At 45.2% G+C, this 22085-nt stretch overlaps 1 protein-coding gene across 4 annotated transcripts in view; it reads left to right on the top strand.

Moving 5' to 3' along the window:
- Nucleotides 1–3177: 3177 nt before the first annotated feature.
- Nucleotides 3178–22085, top strand: part of Elovl7 (ELOVL fatty acid elongase 7) — a 74583-nt gene continuing 55675 nt past the window's right edge. The window contains exon 1 of one of the 4 annotated variants that reach the window (XM_076551923.1): nt 3178–3339. The gene's annotated coding sequence lies outside the window, so the exon portion shown is untranslated. Of the gene's footprint in view, nt 3340–3488; nt 3687–8100; nt 8192–22085 lie in introns of those variants that run through there. The other 3 variants (XM_076551921.1, XM_006994965.4, XM_076551922.1) reach the window with 3 other exon arrangements.

The raw sequence follows: 22085 nt of genomic DNA, 5'->3' as shown, positions 1-22085 counted from the left end.
TCCCGGTCATCCAGGCAGTGTCAGGCATGGGCTCTCTCTCCTGGAGTGGGTCTCAAATTAAAGCAGTCATTGGTTGGTCACTCCTACAGGTTCTAATTATATTCCTAGGTATGCCTTGCCTTAGCACCCCCACCCCCCCACCTTTTTTTTTTTTTTTTTTTTTTGCTTTTTTCTAGAAGATTCAGAGAGTTCTTTTTTAAAGATTTATTTATTTATTATGTATACACCGTTCTGCTTGCATGTATGTCTGCACGCCAGAAGTGGGCACCTGATCTCATTACAGATGGTTGTGAGTCACCATGTGGTTGCTGGGAGTTGAACTCAGGACCTCTGGAAGAGCAGTCAGTGCTCTCAACCTCTGAGCCATCTCTCCAGGGCCGATTCAGAGAGATCTTAAAATAATCTTTGTCCCAGCACATCTTTCAGGCAGGACAGATCATAGGTTGAAGGTTTGGTGGCCTGTGTTGATGTCCCAGCCCCACACTGGAAGCCTGACTGGTAACAAGAGATGGCTGGTTCAGGCTCCATGTCCTCTATTACTAGGAGTCTTCTCTAGGGTCACCCTTGTAGATTCCAGAGGGGTTCCACTGCACTAGGTTTCCATACCGTCCCCCTGCAAATGCCCCTCAATTCTAGTCGTCTCTCCCTCCATCCCTCCCTTCCCACCGGGTCCCTTCTATTCCCATTCCCACCTGCCCACAGTCCACCCACAAAATCTATTCTATTTCCCCTTCAGAGGAAGAGCCATGGATCCTCCATAGAGCCCTCTTGGTTTTCTTCTTTTCTTTTTTGAGCCCCCCCCCACTTGTTACTTAGCCTCTATAGGCCTGTGAGTGTAGCATGATTATCATTTACTTAACAGCTAATGTCTACTTATGAGTGAGTACAGACCATGTTTGTCTTCCTGGCTCTGGGTAACCTCACTCAGGATGATTTTTTTTTTCTAGTTCTATCCATTTGTCTGCAGATTTCATGATGTCATTTTTAACTGCTGAGTAATACTTTATTGTGTAAATGTACCACATTTTCTTTATCTTTGTCCTTCTTTATCTGTTCTTTGGTTGAGGATTAACTCTCACACACTGATAGTGGGAGACTACAATACTCCACTCTCACCGACAGATAGGTCATCCAGCCAAAAACTAAACAGAGGCATACTGGCGCTAACAGACCTTATAAACCAAATGGACCTAACAGATATCTATAGAACATGTCACCTAAATGCAAAAAGAATATACCTTTTTCTCAGTACCTCATGGAACATTCTCCAAAACTGACCACATACTCAGTCACAAAGCAAGTCTCAACAGATACAAGAAAATTAAAATACCCCCTTACATCCTATCAGACCACCATGGATTAAAGCTGGGTATTAACAACAACAGAACAACAGAAAGCCTGCAAACTCATGGAAACTGAACAACTCTCTCACAACCCCTTACGGAGGGGGGGAGGGGGTCAAAGGACCACTTTCACAGGGCTCATATAGTAGATATCCTACATATCAGATATTGAGATTATGGTTCATAACAGTGGCAAAATGACAGTTACGAAGTAGCAATAATGTAATTTTATGGTTGGGGTTCACCACAACATGAGGAACTGTATTAAAGGATCACAGCATTAGGAATGTTGAGAACCACAGCTCTAGAACCAAAAGAAATAAGCATACCTAAGAGGAGTAGATGGCAGGAAATAATCAAACTGAGCACTGAAATCAATAAAATAGCAACAAAGAGATCAATACAAAGAATCAATGACACAAAGAGTTGGTTCTTTGAAAAAAAAAATCAAATTAATATCCAAAATCAGAAACAAAAGGGGACCTAACAGGCAACTAGGAAAATCCCAAGCATCATTAGGTCATACTTTAAAACAAACAAACAAACAAACAAAAAATAAAAAACCTGTACTCCACAAACGTGGGAAAATCTAAAAGAAATGATTAACTTTGTTGATAGATACTACTTACCAAAGTCAAATCAAGATCAGATAAACAATGTAAATAAACTTATAAACTTCAAGGAAATAGAAGAAGTCAATAAAAAATCTCCCAACCCAAACAGCTCAGGCAAGGCCAGACAGTTTTAGTGCAGAATTCCACTAGATTTTCAATGAAAGCTCATTTTTGATGCACTAGGGTTAGGCGGTGGAAGTCTGGCTGACTTGACTGGTCTTGCTTTCTCTACCCCCACTGTCCCTACTTGCTGAGAGCCCCTTCATATTCTGATTCCATGCTGGGAACTCAGTGCAAGCATCACTCACACCAGTGAGACAGTAGGGCCTGGAAGGCAAGCTCTCAGGGATGGACTGGGTAGGGATGGGGTGGGGGGAGTGGTCTGGTAGAAAGATCAATACTAAATTTTGGTTTTGCTGTAGAAGCAGGAACCTCCAGACTTACATTTTGCCTTCCTGCTATTATGCTTGATTAGAAATCGTTACAGTGTTTACTATGATTATAACCAGACACAGGACTAGATACATTTTAAAAAAGAAACAGAAAAATGTCTGGTGTACACACACACACAGGCCTGCATGCATCCAGCTCAGCACTTCCGATCCAACCATCATTGAAGGACTCCTTCAGATAGGAGCTCGTCAGACTTTGTTCCTTGCATCAGTTGGGTTACTAACCATGGGGGAAAAAGTTGCATACATTGCCCTAAAAGCCCCCTGCGTCCCCAATTCAATTTCAACAATTCATCTCTTAATTATAAGAGGGATTGGGCTGGCCCAAATCTGGCTTGTCTTCCCGGGGATGGGGTGGGGTGGAGGTGGGCATCTTGTTGGTCTGGTCTCCCCTTTGGAGGGGGCTTCCCATTTCTCCTTCCTCTCACCCTCCAGCCGCGCCCCCCGCCCCAACCTCCCTCGGGGCCGGCAAGTATTCCTCATTACAGATTGTCCTGGCATTCATCAGAGTCCCTTATGATGACAATTTCCGCAGTATTTTGGTTTAGCGCGGGGATGATCCCCAGCTGATTGGCATACATTCTCAGAAAGAAAAGGGCCCCAGGACAGCGACGAGAACTGACACCCCCCAGTGGTCAGGGTCGGCCGGCCGGGGCTAGGCTCTGCCCGCGGCGAGGGTGGCAGCGGGAGCGGCTGACAAGGCACCCCACGCCCCTCGGCGGCACCTGGCGGCGGCGGCGGGCGGGCAGGCGGGCGGAGGGCGGTCCCGGGTGACGCGCGAGGTTGGGAGAGCCGGCAGGTGCCACCCCGCGGCCTCCGCCTCTCGCCACTTGGTCGGCGGCTCGGGCAGCAGGGGCCGCTGTGTGAGCCGCGCTCGCACCGACCGACCGACCGCCGCCGCCCTGCGCGCGCTGCTCGGCTCCCCGCGCGGTGAGTGAGGGGGCTGCGGGGCTGCGGGCTCTTGGGGCTGGGCCGAAGCTTTCGGGGGTGGCGAGGAGGGCGACCGGGGGTAAGGGTGTGCGAGCCGAGGGGCCGGACCGGGGGGCCGTGCGGGTGGGGAGCGGCGGGGAGCCGGGGGCGGTGCGGGGCCGGGCAGGGCCTCCCTCCCGCCGAGGCTTGCCCGCCAGTCCTGTGCGCCCGCGCTCACCTGCGCCGCCCGGAGTCCTGCCGCTCCGCACCCCCAGGGAAGGTGGTGGTCTCAGGGACCCCGGGGGGCGCAGAGGTGCTGTGAGTGGGACTCAGGGAGGGAAGGTGCTGCTCGACCTTGGACCGGGGAGGTAGGTCACTTTCCGGGCTCCCGGACCTCGCTTCCCAGCCGCCTCTTCCCAAACCAGCGATCCCTTCTTCCTGCTTCGGTGTGCGAGCGTCCCGCCCGCGGGAGCTCGGGGCGCTGTCTCTTTGGCTCCGGGAGCAGCATCCCGTCCTGGTGGCTGCTGCGGGCCAGGGAGGGAGGATGAGTCCACAGCTGTGGAACAGGTCGCTCCGGAGACGGAATGCCAAAGTCTGCCGTTTATTCCCTCGGTGTCGTGCGTGGGAAGCGGGCCTTTCCCTCTTATCCCTCCCTGATTCAAACTTACCGGATGCGCGGAGGACCTCCTTTTGGAACAACCTGGGGAGGGAGCGGTAGGGTTCGCTGGGCACCCCAGCTCCGGATGCGGTAGGGCATCCCCACTTCCACCAGGGAAGGCTTTCAGCGACTGGCCAATGTCTTCTGAGCCCCTTCCTGTCCCTAAAACAGCCCCCCTTGGAAAGCGTTTTCATTCAACCCTGAGCTCCCAGGTCATCCTTTATTTCACGTCTCTCTTGTTCTGCGTTTCTTGCACAAAAGTCATCCTCTTTAGTGAGTGCGGCCACTGTCGTACCCACGCTTTCTTAGTCTCCTCATTTGTAGTTTACCCTCAGGCAGAAATTGTTCTCCCCAAGGTCATCAAGCACTATGTTAAAACAAAAATCCCTGCGGCCCCCCGCCCCCCCCCCCGTCCCCCGTCCGTCCCCCTGCCCCATAGCAGATGAGTATCCAGTGCTTTTATGTACCTGGCTCCAAGTACTTCACGCTGTCAGTCTTCCACAAACCTGTTAAGTAGATAGATACTGTTTCCAGTTTAGGGTTTGGCCTCCAGCCAGCCAGGAGCTAGTCGGATGAGCCCGGAGTTCTTCTTTTCGTTCTTCCTTTCACGAAGTGTTGTGCAGATTCAAGCATCAGGGTCCGGACTCTCAATCTTTGGTTCCTTTTCCTTGTTTGTCTTGCTGTAATAATTAAAGCAGGTGCTACAGGCTCTTGATCTCTCTTCTTGTCTCTCTGCTACTCGGTGTGGACCGCAGCGGGCCTTGCACACGTCAAGTTTTTACTTTAGGCTGAGCCGCACTCAGCCCTCTCGCCCTTAAAAGATAGATAAATAGATTGATTGACAGCTTGATTTCATGCAACTTCATTTTTTAAGTCTATTTAGCTTCGATTAAAATTTGTTGCTTGGTGTCTTCATTTTTATCTCTGAGGACACATTATAATACTCCGTTTAGGTGCTCTGTGTCTTCCCAAAGCTCCCGCAGAAGATGATTTCTGTCGTAATTAACCTAGTCACCAAGGTGAAACACTCAGCCATCCTGTCTCCTAGTATTACCCCAATCCCAAACATGAAATCTTTTATCCAGTTTTCCTGTGATCTCTGCTTGCCTACATCAGTCTCAGCCTGCCCCCTACCCCATCTGATCTTCACTAGATCCCCTCCTTCACACTCTGAGCACACATTTATCACTTATCATTGACACATTTCTTTTCTTGTATTTGTTTTGAAGGAAGGTCTCATGTATCCCAGGGTGGCCTCAAACTCATTAGGAAGCATAGGATGACCTTGAACTTCGGATCCTCCGGCCTCTACCTCTGGATTGCTGTGATTATAGGAATGTGTCACCACTTCCGGTATTATTCGGTGCTAGAGAGGGAACCCAGGGCTTTATGCAAGCTGGATAAGCGTTCTACCAACTGGGCCACAGTCCCCAGCCAGTACACATTTCAACTACTGTTTATCTTCTTTTGTAAGTGTGTTTGCTTTCTGTGAGGAGATCTGTAACAACTTAGGACATTACACTGTCAGACCTTATGTCTAGTAGTTGCTTAATAGATGTTTATAGAATACAATGCAACATGAACTAAGGTAGCATGGAAGCAGCAGCCTTGATGATAGTAGAAATCAAGCCAGTCTTACAGGATACTCATCAGTGTGCATTGGTAGGTGTGTATTGCCACACTAAGGTTCTAGTCGTCCTGATTAATCATTACATCTCCTGATGTGATGTAGGAGCCAACCGTATGGGAACCAAAACAAAATTGGAAACAACAGTGAGTTTTCCTAAAATAATTTTTTTTTAAATTGGAAATACATAGCGCATACATAAAAGTACACAAAACATCAGTGAACAGATGAAGCGGTGGCTATATTTAGTAGTAGTATCTTATTCTGTTAGAACGTATGATATTGGAGGAGACTGCAGTCGGGACAAACAGGAATCTTTTCCCAAAACATGTGGGTCTGATCTAAGCTGGAGAGGCCAGGCCAACAAAGAATGGGCTGTGTGCGTGGTAAGTGGTAAGGTTTGAGGTGAGGAGAAAAAACTGAAGGTGCTCCTAAAGCCACAGCACCATCAGACGTGAACGGTGACCCTGGGAGAAAGGAGAGAGCCCAAGAAGCAGGAGTTTTCCTCATGTCATTGCTGGTTTTCTATGACGTACCTCTTGTGCCAGCATCAATTTTAAGACAGAGAAGGATTCTATTTAGAGCCACTGCGAACACGGTAGCATAGCAAATGGAGAAGCAATCTGGAACTTAAGGATTCCTGTCCTGTGCTATGGAATGTGCCATCAGCAGATCTTCAGAGGGGAATGGTTCTCACGTGTGTTTATGTGACTCATTCAGTTTGAACACTTAGAACTTACTGGAAAGTTGAAAATGTCTACAAATTTGGCGGATAAAAGATAGATCTTCTAAAGACAGCTATGGTGACACATACCTGCATGCCCAACTTTTGGGAGGTGGAGGCAGCTGGATCAGAAGTTCAAGATCATCTTTAGCTACATAGTAAGTTTGGGCTAGCTTGGGCTAGATGGGATCCTGTTCAAGAAAACTTTTTTTTTTTTTGATCTTCTAAAAAAGTGAAATTTCCAACTATTCTTCATAACTGGTATAGGTTGATTAAAAGCACATATTAACACACTGGATTAAGGGAAGTAGCCTTTTTTTTCTAAATACAAATCAAATCACCTTTAAAAAAAAGAGATTTATTTATTTATTATGTACACATAGAGTGTTCTGCTTATGTGACAGAAGAGGGCACCAGATCTCATTAGGGATGGTTGTGAGCCACCATGTGGTTGCTGAGAACTGAACTCAGGACCTCTGGAAGAGCAGCCAGTGCTCTGAACCTCTGAGCCATCTCTCCAGCCCTGGAAGTAGTCTTTTATAAGTGATGGAAGCAGACATACCATCACACACTGTTCTTCAGTATTATGCGGATGAAACATTTCCACTAAGAACAATAAATGCCCGTGGGGATTAGGAAAGGGAAACTTGTGTACACTGCTTTGAGGGAATGTAAAAACTGGTATACCTACTTTGGAAGTCAGTGAAGGGGCCCTTAAAAATCTAAAAGAACAAAAAACTACCATATGATCCAGCTGTACTATCCCCGGGCATGTAAGTGAAAGATTCCAAGTCAGTTTCCATAGAGATGCTTTCATATTGACATGTTTATCATCATCAATGTGGACCATGAGGAGGGGAGGGGAAGGGCTCAGGGAGGAGAGGGGGCAGGAAGAGAGGGTGATGACATACATGTGACAAGGGAGCAGAAGGGGAGAGTCGGGGAGGAAGAGAAGAAGTTAGAGTGAAGAAGGGTGCATATGGCTTTTCCATGGGTCTGGGGATTCAAACTGAGGTCCTCACACCTGCAGAGCAAGTGTTTTCTTTATCTGCTGTACTTGCACATTAACTTAAAAGGTTAGTAAAAACGAAACAGATTTCCACGTAACTCCCAAGTTTCCCAGGTTAACAGCAAACCCACCTGGAAAGCAATATATAACACGATCATACATAACACAACACAGGCTCCTTCCTTTTCATGAAAGGCGTAGGGTCAAACCTGGACAAAATAGTGGTGTTTCACAAGTTACGTTCTGAGAAAACATTTGGCTTCATGTCAGCAGAGTGGCTGGCCGGATGATGGAGCCTGTCCAGGGTGGTGTAGGTTGGTGGGACAATGTAGTAAACTACTATCATACACAGATGGGGTAGGGCAGGTAAAACAGAGACAGACCTGAGAGCTCTCTGGAGCTCAGAGAAGCAGAGTTGGGCAACTGAGAAATGGGTGATGTATGGGACATGAAATCCAGGGAAAGAAAATGCAGTTCTAAGAATTGGAAATTGTGTGTGTGTGTGTGTGTGTGTGTGTGTGTGTGTGTGTGTGTGTGTGTTAGTAGAATATTTTAAGGTGTGTTACTTTTGTTTATGTTGCATTTGTTGAACTCTGTGAAGCTGTGTTACTGTGCCTGTGTAAAACACTTGATGGTCTAATAAAGAACTGGCCAATAGCGAGGGAGGAGAAAGGATAGGTGGGGCTGGCAGGCAGAGAGAATATATAGAAGGAAAAACTGGGTGGAGAGATCTAAGATCTAGCAGCCAGAGAAGGAGGAGGACTCCAGGGGCCAGCCACCCACCTACACAGCAAGCCATGGAGAAAGAGTAAGAGTCACAGAAGTAAGAGAAAAGGAAAAGCCCAGAGGCAAAAGGTAGATGGGAGAAGTTAGGGAAAGCTGGCAAGAAACTAAGTCAAGCTATGGCCGGGCATACATAATTAAGAATAAGCCTCCGTGTGTGATTTATTTGGGAGCTGGGTGGCGGACCCCACAAAAGACCAAAGACCAACCAACAGTGTGTGTGTGTGTGTGTGTGTGTGTGTGTGTGTGTGTGTGTGTGGTGTGCATGTGGCCAGAGGTTGGTATGGGTTGTCTTTCTCAGTGTCATCCACTGGAAATACTTTTGCATAGCTACAAAAGAGGGCATGAAATGGGGTTGCCCAGGAAAGCAGGGGTGGTGAGGTGTGCCGAGTGCCTTGTTTTGACCTACTGAAGATTGTTTTATTTTGTCCTATAGTCAGGGATAGGGGGATGGGGAGCTGGAAGCAGGGAAGGAGAGGGTCCTATGAAGATTGTGTTTGTAACTCAACTGTCTGATGTTTGACACTTTGGCATTGTGAACCACTCCTATACAGGTTCTGTCTCATTTCTCTATCTGATTTGGAAAGGGCAACTGTCTTCATTGTTCACATTCTCTGCCTGGCTAATATTCACCTTGCATATAAATTTCGGCATAGAAGATGGAAGGTATGAGCATCCTCTGTACCTCGGTGCTTACAGGACGCTCACCTTTAAATTTAGGTTAGAAACACGTTTAGATTAGAACTCTCTGTAGACTGTCATGCGGTGTAAATTTTGGCTGTTCTTCGGGCATCAGCATTAGCTCACAAGTCCTCTTAAGTCTGCAATGTCTCCACAGGGTCCTTGTCTTGTACACAAGGAGGGCACAGCAAGGAAGCGAGCAGGAAGGGTACTTCAGTGATACCGGGAGAAGCAAGGATTCAAACCTGAGTCTGTCTACACATTCCAGCTTCTCCCACGCTGCACAGCGACTCTGCTGGGTTGATCTAGGAAGTGATGTGGGAGGGTGATACTATCGTTTTTTGGACAACCCTAAAAAGAAACCCAGTGTAGACTTACAGCTCAAGAGCAGGAATGTATGATCTAGCAACAGAGCAGCTCCAGTAGCTCAGGACATTCTTCAGTCCCCCTTCTTCTTATGTCAGATGCCGGGTATTATTGTAATTTGCCGGGTGTTTTTAGAATTCAATGATGTAACAAGCACAGACCAGAAATACTTATTACTTTAGGATGCCTTCCCGTAGGCCTGTCTGCAGGCTTCCCTGCCGCTCCTCTTTCGTGTGTTCTTGTGCCTTTTTAAGTAGACAATGGAGGGCAGGATCCTGTGGCCCCAAAAGATTTATGTCTGTCGACAGTATGTATTCAAAATCCTGCTGCTTATCATCCAGTTAGCACATGAGGATGGCGTCATCCTTCTTTCTCTTACCTGCAACACTAGCAGGTGTGACTCTAATGTAAGGAAAGAAGGCAGGAGTGGCTGATGTTCTTAGGAATCTGGAGTCCAAGTGCTGAGTATTCAGGAGCTCAGGGTGGGTTCCTGTGTATGTGTAAAGTGTTTTAAATGAAGGTGCAAAAGCCAATGTTTGTTTTCAAAGGAAGAAAAAAATATGAGTGATGGGTAAACCAGTTAACATTAAATATAGTGTGTGTGTGTGTGTGTGTGTGTGTGTGTGTGTGTGTGTGTTTAATGTTAGGTTGCTCATGTACAATTGCAATTCCTATAGGTAAAAAATGGTTGGATGTTGGCAATTTGCATGTGGTCTTCCCCCCACACCCCCAAATACAGTTCTATTGAGAACCTAACATGTTGACCTGATAGGACTATAGGCCTATACACAGACTGAGCTGTGCCTAAGGATGAACACTGGCTTCCAGTAACATGTTCCCATCCAGCTGCTAGGTTGTTTGCTCAACAGGAGTCTATATTTATTGTAAACCCTTTTATTCCAGTTACACCTGTGGTTGCAATAGATTGTAAGTAAGTGTGTGAACTGATGAAGTCTAAGTTCAGCGGGAAAGAGGATTATTATGTCTGTGAACAGCAAACTCAATTCCTTGGAAAATTCCTCACAAAAGTGAGCCACTAAAAAAGTGGTCAGGAGAAAAGAAAACTGAAAAACAATAAACAAACAAAAACCTTGAGAGCTAATATCCTGTGCTTGCCTTACAAGCATTGCCTATGTTTTAATATTCTTGATCCGCTTAGAAAATGAAAACCGGAAATTGGAGAAAAGTAAGGTCTGGGTATGACTTACCTCAGACAGATGTTCTTGAGTGGCTCATCCTCAAGGAAGGTCTTAGAGATGCTTTGAAAAAGTGGGGACATGGTACATAGTCATACAGTTTATGGTAAGGAAAATTTTATGTTACGTACAAAATTTTAAAGTAGTCTCCCTGACAACAAAAAGAATAAAAACAGTCAACCAGAAATAGCTGAACGGCTGCTTTCTGTCGCTACTCATGCCACACTGCAGGAAGTGGTGGGAGCTGGTCCATCCATTTGCCTGCAACAGGAAAGACAAGGGAACCTTTGCCCTTGGAATCTTCCAGCGCATGGGCAGATCTTCCTTTCCATGGCACAGCATCTCATCCTGATGGTACACGATCAACTTGTACTTCTTACTCTTCATTGGACTTTTCGCATCCATGTGGCATTTCAGTTCACTTCTAACAATGCGAGCCGATATGTAGAACTCAGAGCTGGCTTCTACCTGCCCTAAGTAGTCTACCTGAGCACGCAAAGCAAAGACACACTCTAGCCAGATCCAATAGAGGACATCACAGTTGTGTGGCACCTGATAATTCCTTAGTGTTATTATTCTGATAAGCTGAACGGGTAAGATATCACTTATTGCAGTCTCAGGTATCATGGAAGTGTAGCCATTCTTTCTAAGGCGTTAACAGGTTAATGAACAGAATCCAAGTTATAAAAGAAGAAGGAAAAAGTAGGTATTATAAACAGCACATGCTGAGCACTGGCTCTCTGTCCGGCCCCACGCTGTATTCCATGCATGCATGCTTTCTCTCATTTCGTTGGCACAAAGGGGCTGGAGAGAAGGCTCGGGAGTGAAGAGCATCTACTGTGCCTGCAGAGGACAGGAGTTCCGTTTCTAGCACCCACGTTGGGCAGCTCACAGCTGCCTGGCTCCCAAGGCCACAGATCTAGCTAGCATGCTGGGAGAAGAGTCACTTTCTTCAGAGTGGAGCCCAAGTGCTTTTCCAACTTAAGGTCAGGTATTCTCTGTTGTGCTAACTCTGAGTGTGTCTTTATACTGATTTTTTTTTTTTTTTTTTTTTTTAGTTCTTAAAATTTCCCAACTCCTCTCTGGTCTACAGGTAATACTTACTACTCTTACAAACTTGACTGTGGAGTATGGACAGGGCGGGGCAGCCAAGGCAATGGAGTGATGTACTGATTCCTGAGGCTCACACAATCACAGCTGAACGTGTTAAAGGAAAATACTTTTTTTTTTTTTTTTTTTTTTTTAGCATAGAAGATTAAAAGCAGCTAGTGCAGGCCAGGGGCCTTCTCTTCCCCTCACCGCGTTTTTCCTTTCTGCAACCTCTGACCTTAGTGCTTGAGGTTGTTCCTTGGAGGCACCGTCTGAGTGTCTTGTTGGAGGTCATGCTTGTGAGGTTGGTAGGGGTGAGTCTTAATAGTGTTAGCTGCTGTGTGTTCCCTAAAAATACCTGTTAAACTTCAACAGTGGCTTTCCCTCATTGTATCAGCAGGCAGGGGGAACAAGAGTGAATTTTCGACTGATTCATTCATAACAAGCCAATGTGTGTTGGCTGTTCATTTTTGTTTTTTGTTGTTGTTTTGTTTTGTTTTGTTTTGAGACAGGGTCTCATGTAACCCAGGCTATCCTCAAAATCCCTGTGTAGCCAAGGATGACTCGGAACTTTGATTTGTGCCACCAGAGCCTGTTTATGCAGTGTTAGGAATCTAACCAGGGCTCTATGCATGCTGAGTAGGCACTCGACCTGCTGAGAGACACTTCCAGTCCTGATATGTGCCCTTAATCCTGGAAACCAAGAGTCTATGACTCCAAGAAATTTAAACGACTTTCCCAAGTTCTCGTGAGTGGTGGGTGGCCAAACTTGGTCTAGAATACAAATACTCTGAAAAATTATATATTCTATTACTTACTCCCTGTATCTGAGAGTCTGCTTTCTGATATCTGGAAAAGAATTGCTGGGGGATATATTTTCATAATTCATGAAATAGTAAGATTATAGTTTGCATATCTCTGCATAATTCACATTCTACTTTTTTCAAAAAAGCAATTTCTGTAATTACGCTATGACCCCAGCATAGAAGGAAGGTCAGTTTAGGTCATGTGCTTGTGATAAATGGAGCAGTAAGTGGTAGCTCGTGTTGAAATGTTTGGGGCTTTGGTTGTTTTAGAGCAGAAATTGTAAGGTAATATTTTCCACCCCCACCCCGGAAAATTGAAATTTGTCAAGTAGGTCCCATAAAGAGAATCTTGGGCTTGTTTTTAGATGATATTTTTCAACAGTTTTGTTGAAGACACAAAGACATTCTTCAAATTAATAGTGGCTCTTGGTAATTTACTTATAGGCATTGATGAAGTGATAATTCTCTTATAGATATCAACAAAGGCAATCTCTTTGAGAGAATTTCTCCAAATGCCTCAAGACTGGGTTGAATGAGCCTAAAACTCTAGAAGTAAGCAGCATAGAGTCTGAAATTTGATGTTGATCAGTAGATGGCTTCAGAAGGCCCGGAAACCCTAGAGAACATAGGATTTGGCATAATCCAATCTCCGAGACAGTGTCCCATAACACTACAGGCTATTGATTTAAGAGTCAGGAAATGATATTATAAGTAAAATGCTAAGTAAAACCTAGGTGACTATGAAAGGATTAGCTTTAATGTTAATGTTGCAATTAGGCGTTCTTAAGCCACTGACATCGACTTTATCCATGTTAAGGACTGCCAGTCTTGCATCATGATAGGTCTGTGTGTGTGTGTGTGTGTGTGTGTGTGTGTGTGTGTGTGTGAGAGAGAGAGAGAGAGAGAGAGAGAGAGAGAGAGAGAGAGAGAGAGAGAGAGAGAGAGAAGAGAAAGCGAGCTCTTATTTATTCATTCATTGCAAAGGGGTTTACTTTTAAAAGTTTGCTAGCTGGTTAGCAAATGTCTTTATGCCATTTTCTTATTTTCTTACATCCTTTGTTGGGTGGCCTCCTCACTTCTTCCTCAACTCCGTCTCACTGTTCCTATTTCCACCCAGACCCTTCCACTCTTGGTATGATTTGAAGGTGGATCTCCACCCCACCCCCCCACCCCATCGTCCTAATTCACTAAGAAAAAATTTCCTACTTAAAAAAATGTTTGAATTTTTTTTTTCTTTCGGGCATAGGATCTTGTATGTAGCCTCAGTTGACCTCAAGTCCTAGGTCCTCCAGTCTCTGCTCCCCAAATTTTGGAGTATTCCAGGCCCGAGTCACCAAACCTGACAAGTGCCTCTGCTCTTTAAACATTAAGTTCATATTGACTTGCTTTATGCCAAGTCGCTGAGCACATAAAAACCTAGAGGCAACTACCAGTTCTTATTATTGTGTATCCATGTTTCAAATTTGCAGCATTCACGTTAGCTCTGCCCAGAAATTATATGCTGGGTCTACCCATTGCATTAAGGTACTAATCCCACTGCCTTCCTACGAGCCATCCCTGCCAAGAAACGAGATTAATTTTTAAAAGCCTAAGTAAGATCACGTGACTGCGGTGCTTAAAAGCTGATGGTAAGAGTTTTGGTTTCGCAAGAGCCCAGTTCTGGAGATGGATGGTGGTGGTGGTTGGTGGCAAACCAGTGTGAAAGCATTTGACACCCGTGACTTGGGCATTTAAGGACGGTGAAGATGGTGAATTTGAGTTATATCTGTATTTAGATAAGTGAGACATGCATACTTTAAGTTAATAGTCTCTGACTCTTTCCTCTCAGACATCGACTGAAACCCACGCTGCTCACCACTGTGGGAAGACGTCCCCGCCCCCCATCTCTGTAGCATCAAGCATCACTTTCCCTGTGTTCTCTCTCTGCTCTGTTTCTGCTCTCCTGACAGGGTTCATTCCTGCCCCAAGGCTTTTGTCTTAGTCCTTGTCTCCCTCCAGACCTCTCAGCCTGCATACCCTCTCCAATGCCCTCCATCTTCCCGACTCCCCTCAGCTGTTGGGGACCACTGCCCTCCTTTTCCTGTCATATTACAGACATGATTCATCTTCATAACTTTTGCCTATGTTGCCCTTACTTCTGTGTGCATTCATCTTTGCTTATGTGTATGTCTTCCCACAAGAACATATGTTCCTTGAAAATGGGAACTGGATGTAATCCCGGTGTCAAGAAGGCTGCTTGGCACAGAGCGGTTATCAAATTTGCTAAATCAAAGAGTAGAGAGAAGTCCCTGCCTCCACGAACCTTACAGTTTTGGAGAGTCTTGGCAGCCTTGAGCTGTATTTATTGGCAAGGACTTTAAGACCCTCTCAGCTGGGCCTCACAGAGAATGGCAACTAGTTCAACTCAAAGTAAAATGATATGGGTTGGGGATTTAGCTCAGTGGTAGAGCGCTTGCCTAGCAAGCGCAAGGCCCTGGGTTCGGTCCTCAGCTCTGGAAAAAAAAAAAAAGTAAAATGATATGTGGAAGTGGAGAGAATGATGTTGGGGACAAAAAGTCAGGCAGCCTAGCCAAGTCAATGTCCTACAGGCTCAGTGAGAGACTCTGTCTCAGAAAATAAAGTGGAGAGTGATAAACGATGATATCTGATGTTCATCTCTCTCTCTCTCTCTCTCTCTCTCTCTCTCTCTCTCTCTCTCTCTCTCTCACACACACACACACACACACACACACACACACGCACGCACGCACACACACAGAATGTGTGTGTACACATGTACAAGAGCCCACATATAAGTGTACATGCACCCACACAAACATGAGTACATATACCACACATACACTAGAAAGGGCCATGTACACACTAGCTGTTTTCTCTGACTCAAGGATGGTAGAGGGAAGCTTCCCCTCCCCCATCTCTCTACTGATCCCAAATAAACATGGGAGAGAATAAAAATATAGCCATATATTAGTAGTCAAGCATGATGCTGCCAAAGCCGAGCTTCAGATGAACCTAGTGTTAGGTATTGTGTAACACGTTCCCAGAAACCCCTGGCTCCTCTGCACCATTGGCTCCCAGAGGGCCCAAGCATTCAGTTGTGTGCATCAATAGGGCTGCCTTGCCAGTCCAAGACTGTTGTCTCAGCAGCCTTCCCATAAGCCCAGGTCCATCCTTTGCAGCATAGCTGGTTGTCTTGGGGTTTCTATTGCTGCGATGAAATACCATGACCAAAAGGCAAATTGGGGAAGAAGGGGTTGATTTGGCGTACACCTTCATATCACTGTTCATCACCAAAGGAAGCCAGAACAGGAACTCAAGCAGGGCAGGAAATTGGAGGCAGGAGCTGATGCAAAGGCCACGGAGGGGTGCTGCTTACTGGCTTGCTCCTCATGGCTTGCTCAGCCTGCTTTCTTATAGAGCCCAGGGCCACCAGTCCAAGGATGGTACTACCCACAATGGGCTGGGCCCTCTCCCATCAATCACCAATTAAGACAATACTCTACAGATTTTTATTTATTTATTTATTTATTTTGTTTTTCGAGACAGAGTTTCTCTGTGTAGTTTTGCGCCTTTCCTAGATCTCACTCTGTAGACCAGGCTGGCCTCGAACTCACAAAGATCTGCCTGCCTCTGCCTCCCGAGTGCTGGGATTAAAGGCGAGCGCCACCACCGCCCAGCTCCACAGATCTTACGGACGCATTCTCTCAATTAAGTTCCCTCCTTTCAGGTGACTCTAACTTGTGTGTCAAGTCGACACAAGACTGGCCAGGACACTGGTGATGGGTAACAACTCTTTGCTTCTCACAGATAATTTTGTAAATATCTGGGCTCATGTTTCCAAATATATTTCATAGTCAGTATAGAAACAGCCAGATTTATGATATAGGTTTTTCTACAATTCTCATGAAAAAAAAAATCCATACTGCTAAGTAAAATCAGATTATTTTGTGATTATAACCTGTTGATTTTAGAGAATGTCTAACAAAAATTAAATAATAAACCATAAAAAATTATAACTTGAAAAAAATGAGACATGCCACCCATAATCCTTCTAACCAGAAATAACAATTTCTAACGTTTTGGAAAATTGCCTCCTAGCCTTATGTAGCCATTTTAAAAAGTTGTTGAATTTTGTCTTTTTGATTTCAGACAGGATCTCACTATTAGCTCAGGCTGGCCCAGAACTGGCTATACAGCCCAAGCTGGCCTCAAACACATGGATCCACCAGCCTCAACATTAAAAATATTGAGGTTTACAGGTGTGTGTCACCAATATGCCTGACAAAGTTTTTCTCGAGAAAAAAAAATAGTTTAGATGAATATCAAGAACTATTCTTTTAAAAGCTAAAGCAAAGGCTTTTCACCATGGAGGTTTCATTTCTTCCTAAAAAACCTCCTATTATGGAAGTCTCCCAGCATGACTAAATAGAATGATAAAATGGACTCCATGTATCATCACCTGGACTCAAGGCTAAACTTGTTTTACCTGTTTCGGTTTATCTCTGAAATCTACGGGCTTTGGAAAAAACAAAACAAAACAAAACAAAACAGGGTTATCACACCCAAGTAGTCTGAAATAATTACTGAATGCCATAAAACATGTAAGAAACACGAAACATTTGCAAATAAAACCCATAAGGCAAGGACTAAAAGGGCTATTGCCGTCTGCTCAACAGGATGACACCAACAGCCACAGATTAGCTTTATCTCCAAAGTATCAGGGCGTTATTAGGCAATCAGCATGAGTGGAGTGGGAGAAAGGTGAGGAAGGGGAGTGGGGCGTGGGCAAGGGAAGCCGGGTTTTAAGCTTGTTATGCCTGCTCCGGAAGCACAGAACAACAGAAAGTGAAGCCTTTTGGAATCAGAACTGGCCACAGGGAAACTTGGCCCAAGGAAGTCAGAGTCCCTCGCTGAGACTTGGGACACCCTGGTTCTCTTCCACTGCAGAATACCCAGGCAGGCAATAGGTTCACTTCTAGAATTTAGACTTTTAACTAAGGTGGCCTCTTCTGAGCAATGTTTTCATGATGGCCTTTTAAAGAGTATGGTCATTAGCCGGGCGGTGGTGGCGCATGCCTTTAATCCCAGCATTTGGGAGGCAGAGCCAGGTGGATCTCTGTGAGTTCGAGGCCAGCCTGGGCTACCAAGTGAGTCCCAAGAAAGGTGCAAAGCTACACAGAGAAACCCTGTCTCGAAAAAACCAAAAAAAAAAAAAAAAAAAAAAAAAAAAAGAGTATGGTCATCATTGCAATGTTTCAGTCATCACCATGCAATGGTGGAAAAACCATACTAGGTAGGATGCCTCCTTTCCCCTTTACTAACCAATCACCCAGAAGGAAAATACGTGGTATTTGAGTATCCTCTATAAATTGTCTAAGAAGAAAAATTTCTGTTTCCCTATAGCGACATTTGTAAAGATTTGCCATAATTACTTTCATAGGGCAGGCCTTGTTTCAATCTTAATTTCAGTTTCTGGAGGGACCTATAACCAAGGCATATAAAACACTGCTTTCTATGTCTTCCCAGGAGACAGTGGAGGAGAAGGTGACCTGGTTCTTTATTTCTGTAAAGTGGCTGCTTTCAGGAAAGTATTTCAATGACTCAGTTGTCTGTTGGCTGACGTATTTGACGTCTGGGCAGAAGAAGAGGAAACTAGACTCAGTTCAAGGGGGTCACAAGATCTGGGGACTGAGCTGACTTCCCCCAACTGCTGGGTTCTGCATTTGTAAAGAACTTACTTCCATGGGGGGAAAAAAAAAATGAACCAAAGGCCTCCACTTTGGACATCTTGGGATTAATTTCTGCTCCCTCCCTCTCCCTCTTTATCCTGTCTGTCATTCTCTGCTTTGTTCCCTCTTGTGTGGTGGCTGGCTCTCCAGCCCCACACCTGCTGCTGCTCTGGAGACTCCAGAATCCTTTCGGGTGCTGTGGTGTGGGCGATCTAGGCTTTCCTTGTCTGCCTTGACTGATAACCTCTGCCAATGTTACCACCCACGTTCGAAGCCTATCTTTGAGCTCAGCTGGAAGCATGCCAGGAGCATGTATTTGGATCTCATGTCCCATCCGCAAGCCACAGCCTCTGGCTCTCCAGCTCTTAAGTCTCTTCCTCTCCTCCCCCTTACAGTGACCTTTGTTTTTCCGTTGCGCTCTTCATCTTCATCTCATTTCCATATGCACTTGGCAAAGCGACTCAAAATTAATACTGCCGTTGTCCCTGAATGTAATCTAAGTATCTCCAAATTAGTTTTTGAAATATGGATTAAAAAAAAAAGAATTGATCAGTTCATGGGCTTTAATCTTCCCTACACACTGACCAACATTACTTATAATAGCATCATTTGTGAGCTTTAAAAAAAAAAAGCCATTGTCCAAGCTCTGCATAGTGGCACACACCTGTAATCTCAGCTACGTGGGAGGGTGAGGCAGGAGAATGGGGAGAATGGTGTCAGCCTACATAGTCTCCAAAAAAAAACAAACACCATTCAACTGGACAAGGATGCCCACTGCCAAGGCCAATTAAATCTGAAGTCTTGGAGTATGACCCAAGTATCAGTATTACTTCATGTTCTCCGGCTGATTCTGTGTGCAAGTGCAAGGGATGTTTACTTCCCATTGCCCCTGTTCTTTCACGAATTCTAAAATCCACCCATGGGAGTGAAAGGTAAGTATTGCATATTCCTCTTCTATGTGGAATCTAGCGTTAAATATACACACACATACATACACATAAATAAATGTATATAACAAAAATAAAAGCTCCCTACCAGCAGAGCATGGTAGTGTGAGGTTTGTAATCTCAGCACTAAGAGGAGGCTGAGGCAGGAGGATCTTGGATTCAAATCCATCCTTAGCTACCTAGTGAGATCCTTTATTAAAGAGGGTCGGGGGAGGCCCCTCTACCTAACTATGTTTTATATTTATTGCCTACTTTGATAGAAAAAAAAAAAACACCTGAAGATTTTGTTGGTGAATTCCCTTTAATGATTTTGTTTGCAATTCACTAAGACCTGGATTGTGCCAGGTGTTAGGCTTAGAGTAAACAGGAGAAGAAATCCATACCTCCTCATGCTGGCCGTCTACAGCTGCATGTGTACAGGTCAATTAGGCAATCCCCGGCATGTGGTAAGTGCTATGCGTGCTTGACAAAGGAGTCCTAGCTCACACTTGGGCCCCAAGAAGCATTCCTGCCTCCCACTCACTCATTTATATCACACCCTTTTTTCCATTTCCCCTTCTCAGAGAAGGACCTCACTGCTGCTCTGGTGGAGAAAGTATACCAGGAAAGCTACGGCAAGATGGTTACCACAAGTTCAGAGCTAGCCTTGGCTAATAACTGGGATATATGAAAAAAAAAATTGCAAAAATCCAAAACACCAAAACCAAAGGAATGATCAAAGCTTGATTTTTCCTCTTTTCCCTCTCCTCTAGCTTTCATGACTCTCGCCTGTTGAAATAGGGTTGTTGGCCATTTATCTATCCTGTCTTTACATTGGGCTTCTGTCCATCCTGGGAGTCAGCCTGCTTTCCCTATCCTAAGCCATGGGGGTCCCAGTGGGAGCCATTTTCCGCTCTCCCAATGACCGGTCTGACACACTGTCTTCACTGACTTCTTCAGGAGTTTTCCTACTTCTGTTTTTGTATCTTTTTGACATTTCCCTTTCCATCTCTGGAATTTTTTCTCCCAGCACACTCCTTAAATAGTGACATTCCCCACAGGTCTATCCTTCGGCTACCACTGTTCTCATTCATCCATTACTGCAGTTTTAATCCCAACTAGGTGTGGAAGTTCCCAAAACCTGCGGACCCTTCATCCTGATCTTCCTCTCAGATACCTGCTGAGCATCTCCGCCTGAAGATACATAAGGTTGTCACACCATGGTTTCCCAATGCCCTGCTCTTTAAACCTGTTTCTCTGTCGATGACACTTATCTTATCTGGTAGTCCCAACCTAGAAAGCTTTAGTCATTCTCTCCTGTGACTGAGTCACCAACCCTGTCTGTATTGCTTCATGGATAATTCGTGATGGTGTTGTGCCCACCATTGTTACAGATACATTGCCACACTGTGCCGTAGCTGAAATCTTGTTGTCGTTTTTTCAGAGGCGATTGCTGTTAAGTCACACTTACTTTCTCTGCCATCCGGGCCGCCCCTTCTCACCATCTCTCTTATAGCTGATTTGCCTCCAGCCAAGTCCTCCAGAACCTGCGTCACAGGCATTGTTCTGGAGCAAGCGGGGCCTGTCAGTGTGGGGGAACTGGAGAGCCACGTGGTTGAGCTCTTCCACACACTGAGCTTCTACACAGGCTCTTACCTCCAGGACGTCCACTGCTACCACAGCATCATTTCACACTGCTCATTTGCCTTCTCCTCAGGAAGCTTATTTGTCCTACTGCTGGAAAGCACCCAGTTCCTACCATTCCTTAAGAAACCATTCAGATCTCACATTTGCCCGCAACACTTTCCTAAGATGATATTCACGTCTTTATTAGTTTATTCCCTGATACATGGTTGGAGGCTGCATTGTCCCACACAGGAAACAGGGTTTATGAGAGGGGTAAGATGCTCATATACTGGAGGGCATTAAATGAGTGTTTTTCAAACTGTGGTGGCGGGACATTTGGGATTTTTATCTGTTTCTGTTTGTTCTACCCTGGATCAATAACTGGTGCCATTACACATAATGACTAAGCAAGTTGCACCACAAGTGACTCACCTCTTAAATTCAGCCATACCTCAGCTAGTCTGTGCCTAGTTCAACAAGTGTTTCATACTTTCCTGTCATGGGGATGTCGGATTTCTGAGAGCATCTCTAAATGGCTACCTTTGATTCCTTATGCCACGGTAGTAGTAAACAGTTTGGGCATCCTCATCACCTTGCTGTATGCCGTGATAAGAGCCTGCATCAGGCACCCCAAACAGTCCACCTGAATAGTTCAGCTAAAGGGGAAACCCAAAGCCTGCTGGGAACTTGATCAGCCATGTAGATAAAGCTTTATAGTTATGAGGGGAAATTGAAGCCTATCTTTATGGTGGGTCCTTTTGGGACTCCTGCCAAAGGTGGCAGAGGCATGGTGGAATATGCTAGAAGGCAAGAAACAAGGCTAGATAGAGAGTAGAGAGCCAGGTGGGGGTAGAGTTCACCTGTTCAGTCACCTGTTAGTCACCTGTCCTGGCCATTCTTACTTGGCATTGAGGCTCCAAGCAAGCACAGTTCTTTTTTTTTTTTTTTTTTTTGTCCTGAAGGCAGTCTTTGAAGAAACATGGCACGGGACACAGGAGAGTCAGTCAACTTAGTCCTTATTAGAGGACTCTGGTGACATTGAGGAAAATGGAAAGCTGCCACGTGGGGGAAGTCTGGTTAATAAGTTATTGCAGCAATCCAAGGGAGAGATTAATAAGGGCCAGGGACTGTGAGTAGAAGGGGTCAAGGAAGGGGGTAGGGGTTTTCAGGAGAAACACCATTGAGGTGGGATGAACCCCAGAGTCTTTGGTGGTCCATAAAGTTTAGAAATGGCTTGCAATTTCTGTGATGGGTTATTGATCCCAGCCGTTAGGAAAGTGCATCGTAGAAGAGGAAGTGATTGGAGACGCAGTCAAGCGTCTGAGGATAGCATCCCAATGAGGCTTTTCCTCTCTGTCTTACTGTAAAGCTTTTGCAGGCCTCTGACATAGGATTCATTGGGCTTCTGTGCTTGTGAGTTTCATGAGAGTATTTAGCATGTTTTCCATCCCAAATACTTATCATAAGGCCTCACACATGGAACAGACACAACAAATAGTTGCTAGGTTCAACAGATAGGATATTAGATTTTTTTTTATTATTGCATC

This window comes from Peromyscus maniculatus, chromosome 15 (genome assembly GCF_049852395.1).
Source record: "Peromyscus maniculatus bairdii isolate BWxNUB_F1_BW_parent chromosome 15, HU_Pman_BW_mat_3.1, whole genome shotgun sequence".
Taxonomy (NCBI): Eukaryota; Metazoa; Chordata; class Mammalia; order Rodentia; family Cricetidae; genus Peromyscus; species Peromyscus maniculatus.
The sequence above is the reverse complement of the archived record's forward strand: the minus strand, read 5'-3'. Positions and strand labels throughout refer to the sequence as shown.